This window comes from Peromyscus eremicus, chromosome 17, assembly GCF_949786415.1.
Source record: "Peromyscus eremicus chromosome 17, PerEre_H2_v1, whole genome shotgun sequence".
NCBI classification, from domain to species: Eukaryota; Metazoa; Chordata; class Mammalia; order Rodentia; family Cricetidae; genus Peromyscus; species Peromyscus eremicus.
In genome coordinates, this window is record NC_081433.1 from 671,886 (window position 1) to 691,966 (window position 20,081).

The 20,081-nt window shown below is 35.9% G+C and overlaps 1 non-coding gene across 1 annotated transcript; it reads right to left on the reverse strand.

Moving 5' to 3' along the window:
- Positions 1 to 15,311: 15,311 nt before the first annotated feature.
- Positions 15,312 to 15,506, reverse strand: LOC131894766 (U2 spliceosomal RNA). Its single transcript, XR_009375003.1, has one exon. It is a non-coding gene; the product is annotated as a U2 spliceosomal RNA (small nuclear RNA).
- Positions 15,507 to 20,081: the final 4,575 nt, after the last annotated feature.

Genomic DNA, 20,081 nt, shown 5'->3' on the forward strand with positions numbered 1-20,081 from the left:
GTGGAGGGCTGTGTGAACAACTAGGTACAATAACAAATTCTTTGTGACAGAAAAATTTTTCATCAGACTTTAAAAGTGGAACATGTAAAAATGCATAATTCTCTTTCATTATAAATCTGCCTCCACTAGGGACCCCCTTGATGGAAGCCATGTACCGCACAGCCTCTCAGGGCTGTGGCTGATTCACTCCAGAAAAGCACTGCTCCCTGCCCTGGAATAGAAGGCAGCCCTTCAGGCAATAAGCCTTGCGAGAGCATGCTGCTTTTGCCTTCCCTCTCCCCAACTTCCCTACCAATTCTCTTGATTATTTACTTCGAGTTCTGTCTTAAAAAATGAGCTAAAGCAAACTTAAATTATACAGCTGAATTTAAAGTAAGTAATGGTACATTCTTAAAACTTTTCAAAGAAAAAAAAAACTATGTTTTTGAGAGCTATTAACCAAGCCTGATATACACAGATACCTTTAACTTCATTTATGTCCTTCTCAGTTTCTTTGAACAATATTTTATTTATTTATTTTTATAATTTTTAGTGTTCAGTTCATTCCTATCCTTGATTTCTGTTTTGAAATATTTCATCAGTGGTGCATGAAAATGCTCCAGTTCTGTGTGTTGGCATTGCGTACTGTAACCTTTGCTGATTTTCTTTACTGGTGTTCACAGTTTGAGGTATACTCTTTAGAACCAAAAAGGTTAAAACCCTAAGGTTATGTTTTCAGCACAATCATATACACATACATGCACATATAATCATATAAATGTATCTATCCCTATCTTACTATGATTAGTGCCTCTTAATATTAAAGTATTACTTTAGTAGTAAAGCTGGTAGATTGTAGTGACAATAATGATGATATTAGTAAAAATGACTGTGAAGATATTTCAATTATTCTGTGCACCCCTAATAATACAAGGAGACGGAAGATCACTAAAGCCACATGAATAAGTATATCTGGGAATGATGACATTGTTAATATGAGTATCTAGGACTATACTGTAGATGAATTTCTAAATGGTCTTATTAAATAAAAAACATGGAGCCAGATGTGAGGTGAAAATCTGAGAGCTCAGGGAAATAGGGAGAGCCACAGCTAACCTCACTTCACCAACTCCACAGCTTCCAAAGGCAAGCTACTTCCTGTCTACCCACATCTATATGCCTTTCTGTTCTGTTCTCTCATTTGCTCTCTCAGTCCAGCTACATCATTTCCTCTTCCTGTCTGTCTGTACAGACCTCTAGAACTCTAGGATGGTGCTGGGATTTAAGGCACGTGTCACCATGCCTAGCTCTATTCCCCAGTGTGGCCTTGAACTCACAAAGATCCAGATAGATCCTTGCCTGCCAAGTGACAGGATTAAAGGTATGTGCTACTACTGCCTGACTTCTGTTTAATATAATGGCTTTTTCCTCTGATCTCCAGGAAAGCTTTATTTATTAGAGCACAAATAAAATATCACTACACTATATCCTTGAAATTTCAGAGTATCACAACATCTGAAGTAAAGTGGAGGCTGTCCTCAAACTATGGTTACAATAACAGCATGAAAGGTCATGGACGACATAGCTCTTTTTACTTTGCCCATTTATTTTATTGAACTGATTCAGTGGTCTTCATATAACTTAAGATACAATAAATCATAGTTTGAAATACACTGTGCATTTGGCCAAATTCACATGTATTAACTCAAAATTGTGACTTAAACCTTGAGTTTTAATTGCACCTCTCTTTTAAATCATAAAGGGTCACACATTTCACTTTTGTTTAAGTCTAGACTAGGCATATAATTTTATTCTGCACAATGGTCATTATCTAGAGTTCCTCATACTCAAACATGAAAACTTACCCCGAACCAAAAAAATAAAGAAATCTTATTAAATGAGATACTTTGGTTTGGGTTGAAACTGGATCTCTTTCTTCACTTAAATGTTTATATGTTTTTGGGGTTCATCTGTTGTAAATTAAATGATACATTTGTAAGAATGAAGAAAAACAAAAATCATTTCCTCTCAAGAAATTAAAGTGTTGTCAACTGAACCTATTCATAAACCACCTTAACCCCATTCATTCTCATGCCTGTGTTATGGAATCCCCAGACACCGGCTTGCTCACAGCCATCCTGAAGTCGGGGAGTCCCAGAGCTTTTTTGAGACACTTCCTCATGCTTTGTGCACTTGGTTCATATTGCTGGATTTCAAACTGACATTTCATCATGTGGCCCACCAAGCGTTACCTTAGTCTGTGACTCACTGATGTCAGTTGGAAGTTACCTCAGAGCTAAATTATTTCATATTGGCCGCATGTGCGTGTGGCTTTTGCTCTCATAATTTTTCTCAATTTGCTCCAGCAATTCACAGGGTCCAGATGGAAATGAACATATTGAACACTTAAAAAGAAATGTTTGTGTTGTTTGTGCAGGAAGTAGGACTCACTTCATAGCACACAGAAAAGGTTGTTTTCCTTTCTGTTAGAAGTTCCAAATGAAATAAAATCTTGGCCTCTCTGTTCCCCTGCAGTAGTTAAGCTGATGCAGCAGATACTTTGGTTTTAATTATTTATGGATGAGCTATGAGAAAAGCCTGCCAAAGGTAGCAAAGGAAAACTAATGGCTGGCATTGCACACCTGACCTTGAATCCAGCTGATTGAAATTAATTACCCAAAGTTTTAAAATCACAGCTTCTTCTATCATTGGTAATGTCCTTTTTGGGTGATAATGAACAGCCCCACTGTCTTACTGTGAACACTGCTTATCACAAATATTTATTTCACAGTATTTGGCGCATTTGATCTTGGCAGAAAAATAATCTTTGGCAGAAAAATAATCTTAATTTGTTTTATTTTTCTCTCTAGTTTTTACATATTGTGTTATGCTGATGTTCAGCCTATGACATTCTACTAAAGTCAGTGTTATTATATGGAATGATTCTTTATAAAACCAGCTCAATTTAGAGATGCTTCTAAAATATTTCCTACCCAGAGGTACAAATAGTTTGGTTCATGTCTTTTCTTGTGTGAACAGTAGTGGGTACTGAATGAGGTCATCTAGACGGGGAAATTTATTTTTATTCCTGCTATTTCTAATTAGTCTTTTAAGGGGAGCATATCTGCTGAGAATGGCTATGGTACTAACACATGAATATATATTTAAGCTACAAAGGCTCAGACTGTTTGCTTTTATGCATTTATACCTTAACCAAGATGTTGTCATCAGCATTCCAGGTACAGTTTCCTACAGTCTCTGGGTCCATACATGCTTGGGAACATATTGTTGGCAGCTAGGGCAAAGCTCTAGAAGAAAAACTTCACTTGCAGAGAAATGAAAAGCACAACACTGGAATGCCAAAAAAATCCATGTATAATAAACAATAATTAAACAGGGATTATTAGGGTGGCAAATTTACAATGTGAGAGTTGAAGTTCTGTCAACACCTTATAAAGCCCAGAAAGTAATTCAGAGGAAACATTCTCTCTGGACTGAAGAACAAGGTTTTATTCTTGGGAAGAGAAGGAGGTTTGCTGTTAGTCTCTTTTGGTCTTCATTATTTAACATGGCTTTTCCAGGGTTTAAGATCATATAGTATTATGGAGTCTGAGACTGTTCTTAGTGGAAGCTTTCTCATAACTAACTCATTCTTGTCTACATAGTTCATTAAAAATAATATAAGTAACAATTTTTTTTAGGTCAAAAGTGCAAACAAGATGGCAGCCTTAGAATGTCCTCTTGGGAAGGTCGGGTTTCTACATCTTTGTCTTTGTCATCTATCACTTCTCTTTTGATTTATTCTTCAACATATTGGCATTGCCTGTCATGCCAACTAATTACTGTGGCCACAGACAGGAGCAGTTATACTTCTGCTGGCACTCAACATTTATTCAAACACTCCCACACTCTTTCTCAAGAACCTTGTTGAAGTTCAGCTCTTTTCTATTTTAGCTTCTTGGAGTTGGCTTGAATGAAAAACACCTTAAAATGAATTAATGAACAAGAGATAGGAAGACAGCTTTCTGTTCAATATGCTAACATCTACTTCATGTTCAATAAACATTAAATATTTTATTGCATATATTTATTCGTGTGTGTGTGTGTGTGTGTGTGTGTGTGTGTACTGAGGAGCATGCACGTACCATGGCACATGTATGAAGATCAGGAGACAATTTTTAGAAATTGGTTCTCTTCTTCTAGCATATGAATCATGGAGGTTGAAGTCATGTCATCAGGCTTGAAGTCAAACATCTTTATTCATTATTCAACCACATGTACAAGACCCATTTGTACCAGATTCAATCCTCAGTATGGAAAAAAAATAAAGAACAAAAAACAAACAAACAAACAAAATCCTAGTGATGAATGAGGAAGGAGTAAGTATATAGCAATATGTTATACTCCTTCTTAAAGGAAAAACTCTCTATTTTTACTATGCACATTACCTACATATCAAACTTACCCTATGCTGTTGGAGTAACAACCCACTTCAACAGAGACAAATGCATATAATCAGATTTGAGAGGAAAGACCATGTTGTCAAAAACACCAATTTTCTTGATTTGCACTTGAAACCAATACAATATTTTCCTCATTAAAATATGACTTAGTTAAAGGAACAGGTGCAAATGAGTCAAAGTTCCAATTAATTTGTATTTGTCTTGTGCTTCTTATATGCCAGGAATCTTTTAGTAAGTGGAACTACAAAGACAGGTAAGACAGAAAATCCATCTTCAAAAGGTCTTTAGTTAGGAAGGCCATCTACTTCTAAAATTAGTGTTTCAAAACCCACAGGATTCCTTCTTAACTAAAGCAGAATTAAGTGGCCTTAAGTATACAAATACTTATTTACATAAAAGCAGAACTATCCTTTGTGAAGTTAATCCATGATAAACTTTGGGACTCAATCTCTGTATAGTCTTTTCTAGACTTGAAAATTGAGATATTTCTCAGGAACAAGAAAAAATAAATATATGGCCTATGCAGAGAGATGTATGGTAAACTCTTAACTGCATCTTTCAGACAGGTTATTTATATTTAATTCAAGGCAGGGAAGCTGACAATGTCCTAAAAACAGAAAAGAAGCTCATCATGCAAATTCAGGGGCAATGGAGACTTGGGCTTCATCTGCAAATTTATAGAGACACAAAGTAATTTTCAACACTCTGGGAAATGGATAAACTCTCAGTGCCAGAGGTCCCATGGTGAAAGACTTAGAACAGAATGGCTAGTAAAAAACAGAGAGATATCCTTAGAAAGAAACGTATGCATGAATTCCTCAAATCAGGGCAGAGGAGACTCAAGGTTTTGGCTGAATGGGCTTAAGACATAAATAATTCCCTGATTTTTCTTTCTCTAGTAAGTTGAATAATATATGTAGATTAATAAATATTTGTGGGTCATTTGTTAAAACTTTCTTAACTCAAGTAGATAATAATTAAAGATTTTTCCTGATTTTTAATGTTGAAACTTTTATTTGCCTTTCTTTCTTTTTTGTTTTGGATTTTTTCCCCAATAATTCTGAGTAGATATCTCTGGATTTCCTAGAAAAACAAATTTATAAAAATTTTTAGTTGGGTTCTAGAAAAGAATTCTGATGTCATCTCTTCGAGTTCTCTTAAAAATAGTGTGAATTGCTTGTGATAGTAGCATCTTTAACTCAATAATGTCATATGTACCATTTAATGAGAATTATTCACAGTAGAGTCTGATGGTCATTGTTCTTATATGGAAATCAGGAGGTTCTTATGTGAAAATCTAAAAATTTCTCTACTCATTGCTGTGATAAAACACGATGACAAAAGCCACTTAAAGGAGAAAGAATTGGTTCTGGCTCATGGTTCAGATGTACAGTCCATCATGGTGGGAAAGTTAGTGTGGCAGGAGCTTAAAGCAGCTGGTGACATCATATTCAGGACTGAGCAGAGAGAAATGAATGCAGGGATGTTCACTTTCTCTGTTTTATATGTTTAGGATCCCCCTCAGGGAATGGAGCCACCTTCAGTGGGTGGGTCTTCCCACTTCAATTAACAAAAGATAATCCCTCACAGGCATGCCCAGAGGCCCATCTTTCAGACTATTTTACATTCTGTCAAATTGACAGTTAGCACTAACCTTATCAATTACAAATTGTGCAACCCTCCTATGTTTCCATTGTAGACATTCTGATTTCATTTCTCATTTTTCAGTTAAGCAACTGCATGTTTTCCTTCCTTAAGATGCTAGAGAGCTCACTCCTTTAATTTACCTGAACCAATAGATATTGGGAACATCAGCTGTCAGAAAATTAATTATAGTTCCCATTCAAAAGTAATTGTACATTGAAATTCCACTATGCCAATTTACAAGCCATTAGAAAACTGAAAGTAGCTAACTAGGATTGGTTCTAAGTGTATTACATTGCTTCTACAAGTAAAGACAAAGAAGAGAACAATGTAATGCATCAATAAATTTTCCTTCTGTTAATAATCTCATGTTACTAACAGTATCCTGTAGTATAATACATGGTTTATATTATGTGACTCTTTTTCCTTAGAGAAATTTAATTATATCATTCTTTGATCTCTCCTGCCTTCATTTGTTTTCTATATTATAAATTCTCTAAGTAAGATATTAAGAAAGGGCTTTTTATTAAATAGTGGAAATTATAAAATGATATGTGTCTTTTTCCATGGCAATTTATTATACATCACACATAATACATATAGTTGCCATTATGCATAGAGTAAAATGGAAAGGCATATTGTAACCTTATGAAGAGTCATATTTTTGTATGTAATCCTATACCCAAGGCAAAAAAATCTCTCAAATACCAGATCCAAATGCAAAATCAAAACCACAAAAATGTTATAAATTCTTGAATAGTTATAAGGTACAAATTAGACAAACAATTAATATTCATTTGGTCTGTATTTAAAATTAGTCTTTTATGTATGTATTTGAGTCAGAGGAGGAAATTCCAATTAGCCCTATAGAATCCCTTACTATTGTTGAACTAGCTTGTTTTTTATAATGTGGCTTTTTATACACCAGCTTTTGTGTATTTTGTTCTGAGCAGTATATCAAATATATAGCTAATTGTTCCCCTATAGGATTTAACCTGGGGATGTTGACGCATACTAGTATCCCAAGCATTTGAAAGACTGAGGAGAGAGGACTGCGAGTTTGTAAATAGCCTGAACAGCACAGTGAGATTTTGTCTCAAAAGGGGCAAGAGGGTTAGCTAAGTTAACTTAGCAGGAGAAGGCTCGGTGAGCACACTTGAGACTCTGGGCTGAATGATCTCCAGACCACAAACTATATAAGTAAATAAGTAAGTATAAATAAAAATGGGTTATACTATTTTTTTATCAGAAGATAATATAAATCTGAATGATACGTTTTCCAGGTTTTAAATAAATCACCAATTATTTTCTTTTTTGTTTCTTAAACGATGGAGACCTAGACATGTAGATTAAAATATTTTTAGCCTCTTGGTTGTATTGGTTGTATTGATATATCTCGAAATGCCTCTAAGGTGGAATATAGACCATAATCTGCTATACTTTCCTAGTCACAATAAGGATGCTATAATGTTTTTGGGGTTCTAAAGAAATTCTGAGAATTATTAAGAAGGTTATTGACTTCTCTGTTGTCTTTGATATAAAATGTATTATATTCCTGAAGTGACAATATCCCTCCATACATTAATTTAGTCATCTGTCATCCATCCATACATACTTGCATTCATCTTTCTATTAATCTACCTATATGACAGTTTTTCTTGAATGGCTAGCAATGTACCCATAAGTTGAGCTGTTTATAATCTCATTAAAAGAAAACACAAAGCACAACAAACAGAAAAAATAATCAACAGCCAAAAGTAGTCAGACATCAGACATACTTTACTCAAACCAAGCATTTAATACAAAATGTCAAGGTTCAAGTCATGCCTCTACAACAGTGGTTCTCAACCTTCCAGATGTTAAAACCCATCAAAGTAGTTCCTCATGTTGTGGTGACCCCCAACCAGAAAATTATTTTGTTGCTACTTCATAGCTATAATTTTACTAGTTATGCATCATAATGTAAATATCTGATGTGCAGGATATTTTATATGACCCCCCCCCAAAAGGGGTTGTAACCCACAGTTTGGGAACCGCTGTTCTACAACTTTCTAGCTATATAGCTTTGGGCAAGTCTCTAGGCCTCAATTCTCTCATTTGTAATATTTTTAAAAGGCACTTGGGAAACATTGAAAAAAGCACATGACTTTACTTAATTGATTTATGTTGAAAGTGCAAAGAGTGGGAAAGAAGTAGGAAACAGTTCATATATTCAAAGGGTTTCAAACTTAAAGTGTTGATTGTAGGAGATAAGATTTAAGATAAGATTGTGGATTCAGGTGGTACCTAATATACAAAGCCAAAGTACAGAGATCAAGGGCAATTTAGAAAAGGCTGTTTGAGGTGACTGAGTTAGGAGAGAGAGGGGAAGCTGGATTATAAATCAACTTGATGTTATGCCATCCTGAGGTACTTTGCCTTGAGGAATATGGATGCCTTTTAAGAGAAAATAGCTGCTATGTCTTACATCATTCATTTGAATTAATTTTATTATATTTTACATGTGTTACATATAAAACATTGTGCAAACTCCATATATATATATATATATATATATATATATATATATATATATATATATATATATATATATATATAGTAAGCTAATTATAAATATATAACACAACCAAATCAAACTTATAAATTGAAAACAGAGTCATTGAAATATTACAATTCAGAGATGGGTATTTGCTACTTTGCTTTTTGAGTAAAACACTGTTTTTAAATTATCCAGAACAGATTCTTCTGACTAGGGCATGTCTGCACTGAAAGTGACATGTACCATGTCATACCTCTCTGTTTAACCAGAGAGAAACTTTCATTTGTTTATATGTCATGCTGAGATGACATTTGAGCTTAAGATATTAAGGTCCTCTATGTTTGCTTTTATCTCAGCCATATTAATAAACTTAGTGTCACTAGGTTTTAATGACACTGTGAACAAGAATTGCAATGAACATGTTGAAATCTTGGGTCAGTGCTATATAAAGTTCGCCTTGAATAATGTGTTTATGTATATGCTTTAGATGATCATTGGAAATGCATAGTATTTACTTGCATGAAGAAATCTGGAAACCCAATAATGATATCCATACAAATATATTTGAAAAGTACTGTACTGATCGAAAAACAAAGAAGACACAAACAGGTTGAACATGAGTGAGAAACGTAGATGAAATTATCTTTTGGAAGTTTCACTCTATGAGCTGTTACAGAACTTAAAATGATCTAGGCAAAAGGTGATGAAAAGTATAGCAGCCACAGTAATGGGGAGGAAAAGATAAACTTGAGAAATAAGGTTTGATTGGGAAACTTCATTTCAGACTGTATGTGGGAGGCAAGGGAATTGAAAATTCAATGACAGTTCTCATATTTCTAGTGTGGATGCCTGGGTAGTAGGAGATGTCGTTGGCAAGTGAAGAGAACTTTAGAGATGGAGTGAGTAGGCTGTGGGTAGAAAACAAGAGAATTGATTCTGGATAGATTCCATCTGAAATGCAACAGCTGTTATGGAATAGACAATCTTAAAAATGAGCCTGGAGCTGAGGGGAAAATCTAGGGTGAACATAGATTCTGGCTGTCCTCTGCATACCTGTGGCTGTTGTCACTTGGGAGCTTATCTACTTCCCATAGTGAGAGTGACAAGAGCTAGGAGAATGCCAAAGATGACTTTCCAGGGGACAGAGACTCTTTAGAAGAGCATATGGAGAAACAGAGCTAAACACAGGCTGATGGGGACCAGGGACAGGGTATACCCAGGAGAGCATTATGCTGTGCAATGTACTTCTGTCCTTGCCTGAACTGATGCAGTAGCCTCATCAATTGCTCTGTTTAAGTATTGGTGTCTTCAAATTCACATCCAAATATGAATGCTATAATGAATATTTCTTTCAAAATAGATCTTTTTCCTTTATGATATATATTTAATGGTTTCCATGTTTTCTTGTTAATGTTTGACATGTGGTCCTCAACAAATTTTATATATCTTTCTTCCAGATGCATATTGGAAAATATGGATTAAATAAGAATAATGAATATCTTTAGGATGGTAGCTCCATCTTTGACACTTTCCATGTTTGAATTTCTATGCTGAGGTCTCATCCCTGAGCCCTCCCTTTCACAAATATTCTCTACTGAATAATCAAAGGTCGTTATGTTACTGATTTCCAAACACTATCTGTTATCTATTTATCTAACCAATATTTCTATCTAATTAATTTGCTCTATTACCTGCCTATCTTCTAACATTTTACATATATATGTATCTAACTATCTACCATCTATCTCTTTCTATATCTATCGTATGTCTTTTATCTACTATTATCTATATCTATCATCCATCATCATATATCTATGTCTGTATATCGTCTATGTATCTTCTATTTGTCATCTATCTATATATCTAGCATCAATCTACCTACCCATCTTTATTCTTTTCATGAAATCTTAATTTAACCGCAAACTTCTGGCTTGTACTATCTACTGGCCCCCAGTAGAGATCTTGGACTTGAACTTCCTCATTTTATACAACATTAAGTTTTATTTTAAGTAATGCCACCAAAATAAATCGTGATATTCTTAATAATTTTTCTCACTCTCACCTCTAGTTTTAAAACACATGATTATTATTAGATCTTCAATCCAAATAATTATGTACTTAAGAACTTCAATAACTGTCATTTATATGCTGTATTAGTGGGCATTTTCCAAAGTAATAAAGGCAATGAGATACCTGTGTCTATATGTTCTTTCTTCTATATTTATGTTTCCTAAGATTATATTTAAAAATATATTTATTGTTAGAAATTGGCATGCACAGCTATGGAGGCCAATATGTTAATTGTTGTGCTTGGCAAGTTAGAGACTTAGGAGAACTCATGATAGAGTTCCAGTTTGAGTCAAAAGCTGTAAGAACCAAGAGAAATTATGGCTTGCTTTCCAAGGCATATCTGTCCAAAAGCAGGAAAAAGTCAATGTCACAATCTTAGAAACAGGTAGATAGAGGGAATTTGCCCTTTTCTGCCTTTTATTCTCTTTAAAATTTGCAAATATTGCAGATGTCCCACCCATTCCAATGAATAGCACAAGCTTTATTTAGTCTACTAATTTAATATTTACCTTATCCATAAACATCCTGATAGACTTACCCAAAATAATGTTGAGATGCTGAGAACTAACCATCAATGCTCCCTCACTCTTCTATGATAGTGTCTTATAATCCAGTTCATCTGAATGAAAATTCAAATAAATTATTGATATTATATTACTCTCCATCCCAAAACCCTCCAACGAATTACCTGTCACCTTAAAACTTAATCTACTCTTTCTACCTTAGTGGTCAAGGCCACATGAGATCTGACAGGGTGAGTGTCACATTGTGGGTCACTGGGCTCCAGGCCACACAAGCATCTCTGTATCCTGCATGGGGTCTGCTTAGTTGTCCTCAAGCAAGTGAAACACTTTTCTGCTTTAGGGTTCTAAGGTTTCAGTTTCTTCTATCCTATCACTAAAAGTTTTGTACAACGTACAACTAATTTTTCATCATTTTGCTACAACCCTAAGCATCAACACTTTGGGTGTAGCAAACTTTGTAGACATTATCTGGTTTCAGCCTAAACAGTCATCTACCATGGGAGGCTCCTGGGAAGATATGATCTTTGTCTAGAGAATAGTGGTAAGGTGTGGCTGACAGGATATTGAGAACCTGCACATGAAGCTTACATCTATTTATCTGGGTGACTTGTTACTAAAAACCATTGAACCTTAGTCTTCTGAAATAGAAACGAGGAACTACATAATAAGCAGTTACCATGGGGGCTTTGGAGAAGAGTGAGAGGTTAAGAGCACCTGTTACTTTTGCAGAGGACCTAGTTTGGTTCAGCTCCAAGCACCAACATAAGGGCTCACAACTGTAACTTCAGATCCAGAGCATCTGAACTTCTGACCTCCATGGGTACAGGACATCCATGTTGTGTGTAGGCAAAATATGCATACACATAAAAGAATAAATAAACCTAAAAACAAAACAAAACAAAAAAGTCACTATGGCTCACAACCTAGTAATTGGTTACAAAGTGTAATTCATTTTCCATCACTGTATTCTCTTTTCTTTTTCTCTTTTCCTGGAGGACTGCAAGGTATTATAGGTATCATGTCTGATATTTTGAGTGTATTGATCCCATTCTCCAATTTCTAGTAGTTTTTAACTTTATCTACTGGAATGCCAGATATCTAGATTACCCAAGGAATGTTTTTGGGATGACTCCCTGCCTAGGGATTTCTACTGATAGCCTCTGAACTTTGTCAGGAGAGTGTAGCAGTTAGGAATAAGAGCTAGTACATCAAATATCAGAGGAATTTCTGATGGAACATAATTTCCAGGGATCTAGATAGATTTATTGCCTCAACCCTTTTGATTTCAGCCCTTCCGAGCTCTTGAGATTCACTGAGTACAATCCTAACCCACCTATGAACTCTGTTTTAACACTGAGTATGGCTGTCTGACCACCACATGTGTACTTTTAAGAAGAGGTCATCAAACCATCACCCATGGGCCAAATTTGGCAAGCAGCCTGCTTATGTAAATAAAGTTTTATTGGAAAGCAGCCACATTCATTTATTTACATATTGTCTAAAGCTGCTTTCACACTATAAGGGCAGAGTTGAGTAGCTACAACACAGAACATATGGTCTGTCAGCCCTAAAACATTTACTGGTTGGTCCATTACCTTTAAGTTCCAAGATTCCTGGGTTATAATATATAACCCTTTGTGGTGGCATCTATTTAGAAACAAGCATGTGTTGGGCTCTTACTGGCTATCAAGGTCTAGGCTAAACCCTTAACATATCACAGGGAGACAGGAGACTTTTGTCAAACAACACAGAATATCCGTGTACCACTGTGACATAGAGCGTCAATTGCCCAGTTTCTATCATTGATCTCTTCTCTGAAGAAACCATGAAGGAAAGTTAGCAACAAACAAAACAGGATGTATAATACAAAAGTGTTTTTATACCCACACTTAAAGTTTATTTTTCGCCCTGATTCAGGTCCTCTTTGTTTGGAAGTTTCCACGGTGAAAAAGTTATGGAGAAAAATAGTTATTCTCTCATTAGGTCAGATCCTAGGTCTCAGCAAAGCTCTGCTACCTAGGACAGGTTAAAATGCAATGCCTCAAAGACACTCATTTAAAACAATTGGCTTATTAAAGTAAGTTTTCTTTTGTTTTGAAATCTTTAATATTTTCTTATATGTGCCCTAAATGCTCTTGGAAATACATAACACGTGCCCTCCTTTTGTTTGACTATAGCCACAACTTACTGCAAACCAGGCATGAAAATTACTAATTAGTGTATGATTATATAGGCATCAGATTTAAAGGATACTTTTCTTCCTGGTGAACAAGATAGGCATGGATGTAAAACACTTGCAAACTTGGCTCAAGTTAAGAACATGTTTATTTTTTTTTTTTATTTATACAAAAAAGTTGGGACCAAAGAATTTGTTTTGAAATATCAACTCAACTGTAGCTTAAGTTTTCCTGCCTGGCCCACAGTCAGGGCAAATCTCTCTCACCCGCCAGTCCCACAGCCACTCAGACCCAACCAAGTAAACACAGAGACTTATATTGGTTACAAACTGGATGGCCGTGGCAGGCTTTTTGCTAACTGTTCTTACAGCTTAAATTAATCCATTTCTATTAATCTATACCTTGCCACATGGCTCGTGGCTTACCGGCATCTTCACATGCGGCTTGTCATGATGGCGGCTGGCAGTGTCTCCCTCACCCAGCTTCCTGTTCTCTCAATTCTCCTCTCTGTTAGTCCCGCCTATACTTCCTGCCTGGCCACTGGCCAATCAGTGATTTATTTATTGACCAATCAGCAACACATTTGACATACAGACCATCCCACAGCACTCAACTCTTAACAAAACAAATAATTTATGTGCTTCTAAAATGACTAAATTTATAGCAAGAAAGACGTAAAACTATTATGCTATTTTCAGTCTTCTTCCTATGGCTCTCACACCTCAAAATAGAGAGCAGCAAATAAAAATTTAGTCTTTTGCTCACACCTAGACCTAAGTTACCATTATTTGCTTATTTGAAAGTATTTGTTTATTTTTGAGACAGGGTCTCATGTAGCCCAGGCTGACTCCTAACTCCCTATGTAGCTAAGAATGACCTTGATGTTTATGTTTAGGCAGTTTGGAGTGGATCAAATGTTTCCTGCAAAAGAAAAGCAGTCTGCCACCTGAACTACATTCTTCAACCACATGGATAAAATTTTTCATGCAAATAGAAAATTAGGAGAAGATAATAAAGACAATGAAGTCACATTCAAAATAATACATTTAGAAGACTGCAAATTCATTAATGGAAATTAGTAAGAGATAAGAGATCATTCAAAAGTTAAATAAATGAGGGTATTATTTAATTTTATCTTAATGATTAGTTAACTGATGGATAGCTTTTCCACTTTTCCTTCTTTTGTAGACCTTCAAAATAGAGTTTTCCTATTTTTCTTTATTTTTACCTTGAGATATTTGATAGTTGTTTTATGTCTAGAATACAAATTTTTAATGTATAAAAAATTTAAATTAGCCTTAACCCTCTTTCTTTCTTTCTTTCTTTCATTTTCTTTTCTTTTTTGGGGGGGGGTTTCTCTGTGTTGTTTTGGTGCCTGTCCTGGATCTTACTCTGTAGACCAGGTTGGCCTCGAACTCACAGAGATCCACCTGCCTCTGCCTCCTGAATGCTAGGATTAAAGGTGTGTTGCCACCACTGCCCGGTTTAACCCTCTTTTTTCTATAGAGTTTTATGATTAAGGGGAAAAGCGATCTAACTTGCAAAAGTCAGTGGGGGCGGGGGCAGCAGGGCAGTGGTGACAAAGCAAACATTACCCTGTCCACTGTGAATCCTGGGTGTTCAACACACAAGCATTCTTCCTGACTCTTTCTTCTTTGAACTGAGAAGCTCCTCTTTTCTCACTCCCTACCAGTGAAGAAATTTACCATCACATTTCTGATTCTTCTTGGGACGGGGTAGGGCTCTTCTGGCTCTATCATACCTCCTCCAGCCTGGCGAACACACAGATACTGGAGAATAAACTTAGCTATTGGCAAGTTACAAAGCTTGGATAGCAGACAGGTCTCTCTCCCCCTGTTCCTGGGTCCATTGTGCTCCAGGTCTCTGCATAACATTCTTTTTTTCAAATCCCCAGGAGGGTTGTACCATATCTGGAGATACTGCAATACCAGGTCAACTTGTGGAGTGGATGGAGCAAGCTCCTGTTCCAACTCAGACTTCTAAAAATCCACTTAATATATTGTCCTCAGATAGAGGATGTATCAGATATTAAATGGATAAGAACAAATACTAACTACACTTGGTCTTAGCCAAAAGGCCAAGAAGTGATATAACTTTTCAAGTACCACCTTTCTCATCTGTCATTTGCACATACACAGCTCTTCTCTGTAGCTTGTTCACCATTAATATATCCATTTTCTTGTATCTTAAATAGAACATATTAAGTACTAGATTCAGGTTCTTCAGGATAGGACACCCTTTGGAATGATCTCTGTAATGTGCCATTTACCTATGCTCCAGACTTCTCTGGATTTTTGTATGTGTCTCTTGTTTGATGTTATTCTTATTGATTGTAGTTCCATTTTGTTTATGTTATTACCCTTTGTTTTTCCTGGACAATACTTGATAATTATTCTTATTGTATATAGTTTGCATTAAGATTAGAACCTTCTTATTTAGCCAAAATAAAAGGGAAATGTAGTGGTATTTGCTCCACACATGACCCTAGGCTATATGGACAAAGGAGGTGGTGCTTGCTGTGGTTGACCTTTGATAAGGAGCTGGAGGAAGGACACAACCCCTTCTCCTGGCTCCTGTCTTTGATGTGGATTTGCTCCTAGTCAGATCAGAGGACGACTTCTGCTGTCTACTCCGTTCTGTAATCCTGAGTGTATTTCCTCAGTTCATATCTTAATAAATTCTGTTACCCATGTAATAGACTCACATGGATTGATCTTAATCAACCAGGAAGATGCCAGGGGCCAGATAGACAGACGTGGAGGAAGCACAAAAACAGGACATACAGAATGAAAGAAAGGTAAAAAGCCTGGAGGCAAAACACAGATGAACAGAAACATGTTCAATTAAGGTAAAAGAGCTAGTGAAGCAAGCCTAAGCTAAGGCCAAGCATTCACAATTAAAAATAAGTCTCTGTGTCTTTATTTGGGAGCTGGTTGACAGCCCAAAGAAATTTCCAACTACATTGTTTTATGCATATTTGTGGTTATGAACAGTTACTGTATTTACTCAATTGTCATCATAGATGATTTAGGTGACTATTCAGTATTGAGCATAGATAGAAATAAAAGAAAATATACATTTTATTTTGCTTTCCTATTGGGGACAGAAGTCCTTCACATGAAATAGAAAGAAAGTTTGCTTTATGATATTTGGGGTCCACTTCCAACCAAATATAATTTTGCTTTTTACTCTTTTCAAATTCTCTGCTTTGTTTAGTTATGCATTTTCATCTTCCTTTGTCCCTTTCTTTTTTTTGATGTGTGTGTGTGTGTGTGTGTGTGTGTGTGTGTGTGTGTGTGCAATGGAAAACCTTGAGTACTGTTGCTCCAGAAACAGACAGCTTTTCCTTTTCTTCACAAATAGGGCCTCATACTTTTCTGGAACATGCCAAGTCAGCTAGACAGACTAGCTAGGGAGCCTAGAGATACAAATGTCTCTGATTCTTCCATACTAAGCTTTTTTCACATAGGTTCTAGGATGGAACTCAGGTTCTCTGCTTGCATGGTAGACGCTTTACTCACTGACCTGTCTCAAGCACAGTCATGATTTTTCTTTAGCTTTCCTGCTTTCACTTCACTGACTCCTTCTCCCTTCTGATCACACATTGTAACTGTCTCCTCTTGTCCTTTCCTCTGTCCCTGTATCCAAGAACTTTGCTCTGACATTCTGTACTGATTTTCCAGTCTTACTATTCTCCAGTACTGCAAACCTTTATAGTTTGCATAGTTTCCCCAATCCTCAAATAAAATAGCCCATTTCACAGATTAGGAAAACTGAAAAAAAAATCAGAAAACTTCCTAGAGTTCTCACAGCTGGTGTTAAAATTGGTGCTGAGATTCAATGTGTCCTGTGATGGGCTTGTGTCACCACATTGGTTTCAAAACACTTTTTTTTCTGGACTAATTATTCTATCTGGTGTCATGTATTTCATGAAAAATATGTTGGAAACAATTGGATTTGGTTTAGTGATTTCATTTGGAGGGATGAAAGAAGAAAGTGGGATCCCAAAGCCAATAATGAGTTGATTGCAAAACCGTTGGATTGTTTTTCAAAAAAAAAAGTCTAAATTTTGCAATATCTAGGGAACAAATGCCATCACTTCCAGCAGAGCCTTCCAACTGTCATCAGCAATTAATTCACTCACTATGGGTTGAAGTACTTTGTAATGGATCTCTTGGATGTCTCCTGAGTGGGGTTCAGCTATAAAATGTGTTCTAAATGACAGTAGAAGTGGAAGACAGAGGCAGATCCTTTTAATTTTTTTCTACATTAGATTAAAATCATGGTCAGGTTGAATTTGTTTCATTTTTTCACTCTCTTCTCCTTTTCATCTGACTGTTAGCAACTCCTATGTAGGCTGGGTTGGAGCTATAAGCAGGAAGAAAAACATTTGTCCCGTCTTTTTATAAATTTAAGCTCATTTCCTCTTGTCTTTTCTTAGGGGTAAACTTGTATTTCCATTTTAAATACAAGCTCCCAACGGACATTAACCATGCCATTTTTACTTAACTGCATTTTATTTTCTTCAGTGTGATGCCTCACTCACATAATTGATCTGTGGCTGTAGGAAGAAAATGATGAAACCTGCATTCCAGTCATTGTAAGCTAATATTTTATAGGCCACTGTAATGAAAATTTTGAGCACTGTTATAAATCATATCTGTACATACATAATTTCATGCTTGTGTTGACAGTACTACAAATATATCATGTAACACTAGGCATTTGAATTGAACTCTCCTAATTGGGGTTTGGAGATAATTAGCCAAAGTAGAATAATATTTACCTCTATACTCTTTATAATAGGGGACATTTACAGCCAAGGAATTGATAATACAAACAAAGGCAGGCAGGATAATTCACCACTTTGTGCTTTATTACAGAAGTAGGTTATACTGTTGAAAATGTTCGGTAATGACCACATACATATTTTAAAACATGAAAAATGTTAGCTTCAGTTTGGATTCTAAAGTCACAGCAATTATAAACATGGGAGCCATTAAAATCTAATTTAAATTATCTCTTGTAATGATACCTAAAAATATAAGTTTATTTTCCTTGTTTCAGTGCAAATAAAATTATTATTATTATTTTTTTTTTTTTTTTTTTTGGTTTTTCGAGACAGGGTTTCTCTGTGTAGCTTTGCGCCTTTCCTGGAACTCACTTGGTAGCCCAGGCTGGCCTCGAACTCACAGAGATCCGCCTGGCTCTGCCTCCCGATATTAGTTCTATTTTTCCTCATTCCTTCCCTTCTTTCTTCCTTTTAAGTTCTTGCTTTTTTTCCTCTTCACTTGCATATAAGGAATTATGAAGTATATATTTTAACACATTAGCTGGTTTCCTTTTCTGAGACTTTGAATTTAATGGTGAAGTAGTCCTTTAGTCTTCATGAACAGATTTCCATTGCTTAATTAAGAGAACATAGCTTGACTTATTTCTTTGTCTTTGAACAGAGGAGTAATTCACTTTAGCTTCTTGTCATATCAAGTGTAGATACCTTTTCTTCTGATTTAAGGGTCTTTGTTTTCCATGCCATAGAGAGTTAAATATTTACCCTCCATGATTAACTGAGAACTTAGTAGGTAGGTGGCTGGAGAGTTCTGTACCTGGAGAGATGGGTGGTGGATTAAACACGTTTTAAATGGAAACTGATTTTATTAGATTCATTTGCCTAATTTGAAGAATGCATTTGAGCTGCATTAAATTCTTTAGGATTGCTCATCTTCATAATTTCTACATCTTTTGTATCTATGAATGTTTAATTGATTCTCTGTTGTTCTCCCCCTTCCCCACTCCCTTGTTACTGACAGCTATATTCGTTTGTTCTCAGTTAAACCTCTGGAGATTAAAAGAGCAAGACTTGATCAGTTATCCTTTTCTCGACAAATTATGAGGAATGAGTAGCCTGGCATTTAGGAAAATGCCCATTTTCTTCCTTAGCTAATCTAGTAGGAATCTAACTGTGCATTTAGAGGGAAGTCAGTTTGGCTGTTAAATATGTTTTGTTGACTAATGAGGATTTGGCACCCTGGGTCACCTAGAATATATTTTATGAGTTTGAGTGTGTTTGAAAGGGAACATGTAACTAGTGCTGTTATTTCTCTCTTTGTGACTAAAACCCGCAGTTTTATAATATGTTGTATTTTTATCTACTAAGAAAAAAATGAGTTGCCACAGAGAAGATAACCATGAACAATACAGTGTCTACTTCAATATTACCGAGAGAGTAGATTAGGCAAAATTTGGTAACTGAAGAGCACAACCAATGTGTTGATTGATATGCACCAACAAAGTGCACACTCAGGCTTCCAGTGCAATATGGCAAATTCTTTACATTGTTTATTCTTTCTCCCTCATACACTGGATTCCATCTTTATGCCACAGGATAATGGTAGGATGAGTGTGATGATTAACATACATAGAAATCTGAAATATTTCACAGTGGCAGTCTCTATGGGGCTATAGAGCACAGGCATCAAAACTGAGAAATGCAGTCTGACCTAATGCTGTGTCACACACTGCCCATCGGTCAAGGAGGGTGGTTTGCTGCTTTAATTCATTACGCATATAGTGGAGTTGATAATAGTAGTCATGTCTTTTGTTCTCAGATACCACTTGGCCAAGATCTCACAGAACTTGGCTTCTGTGTTCAGGTGGCTTTAAT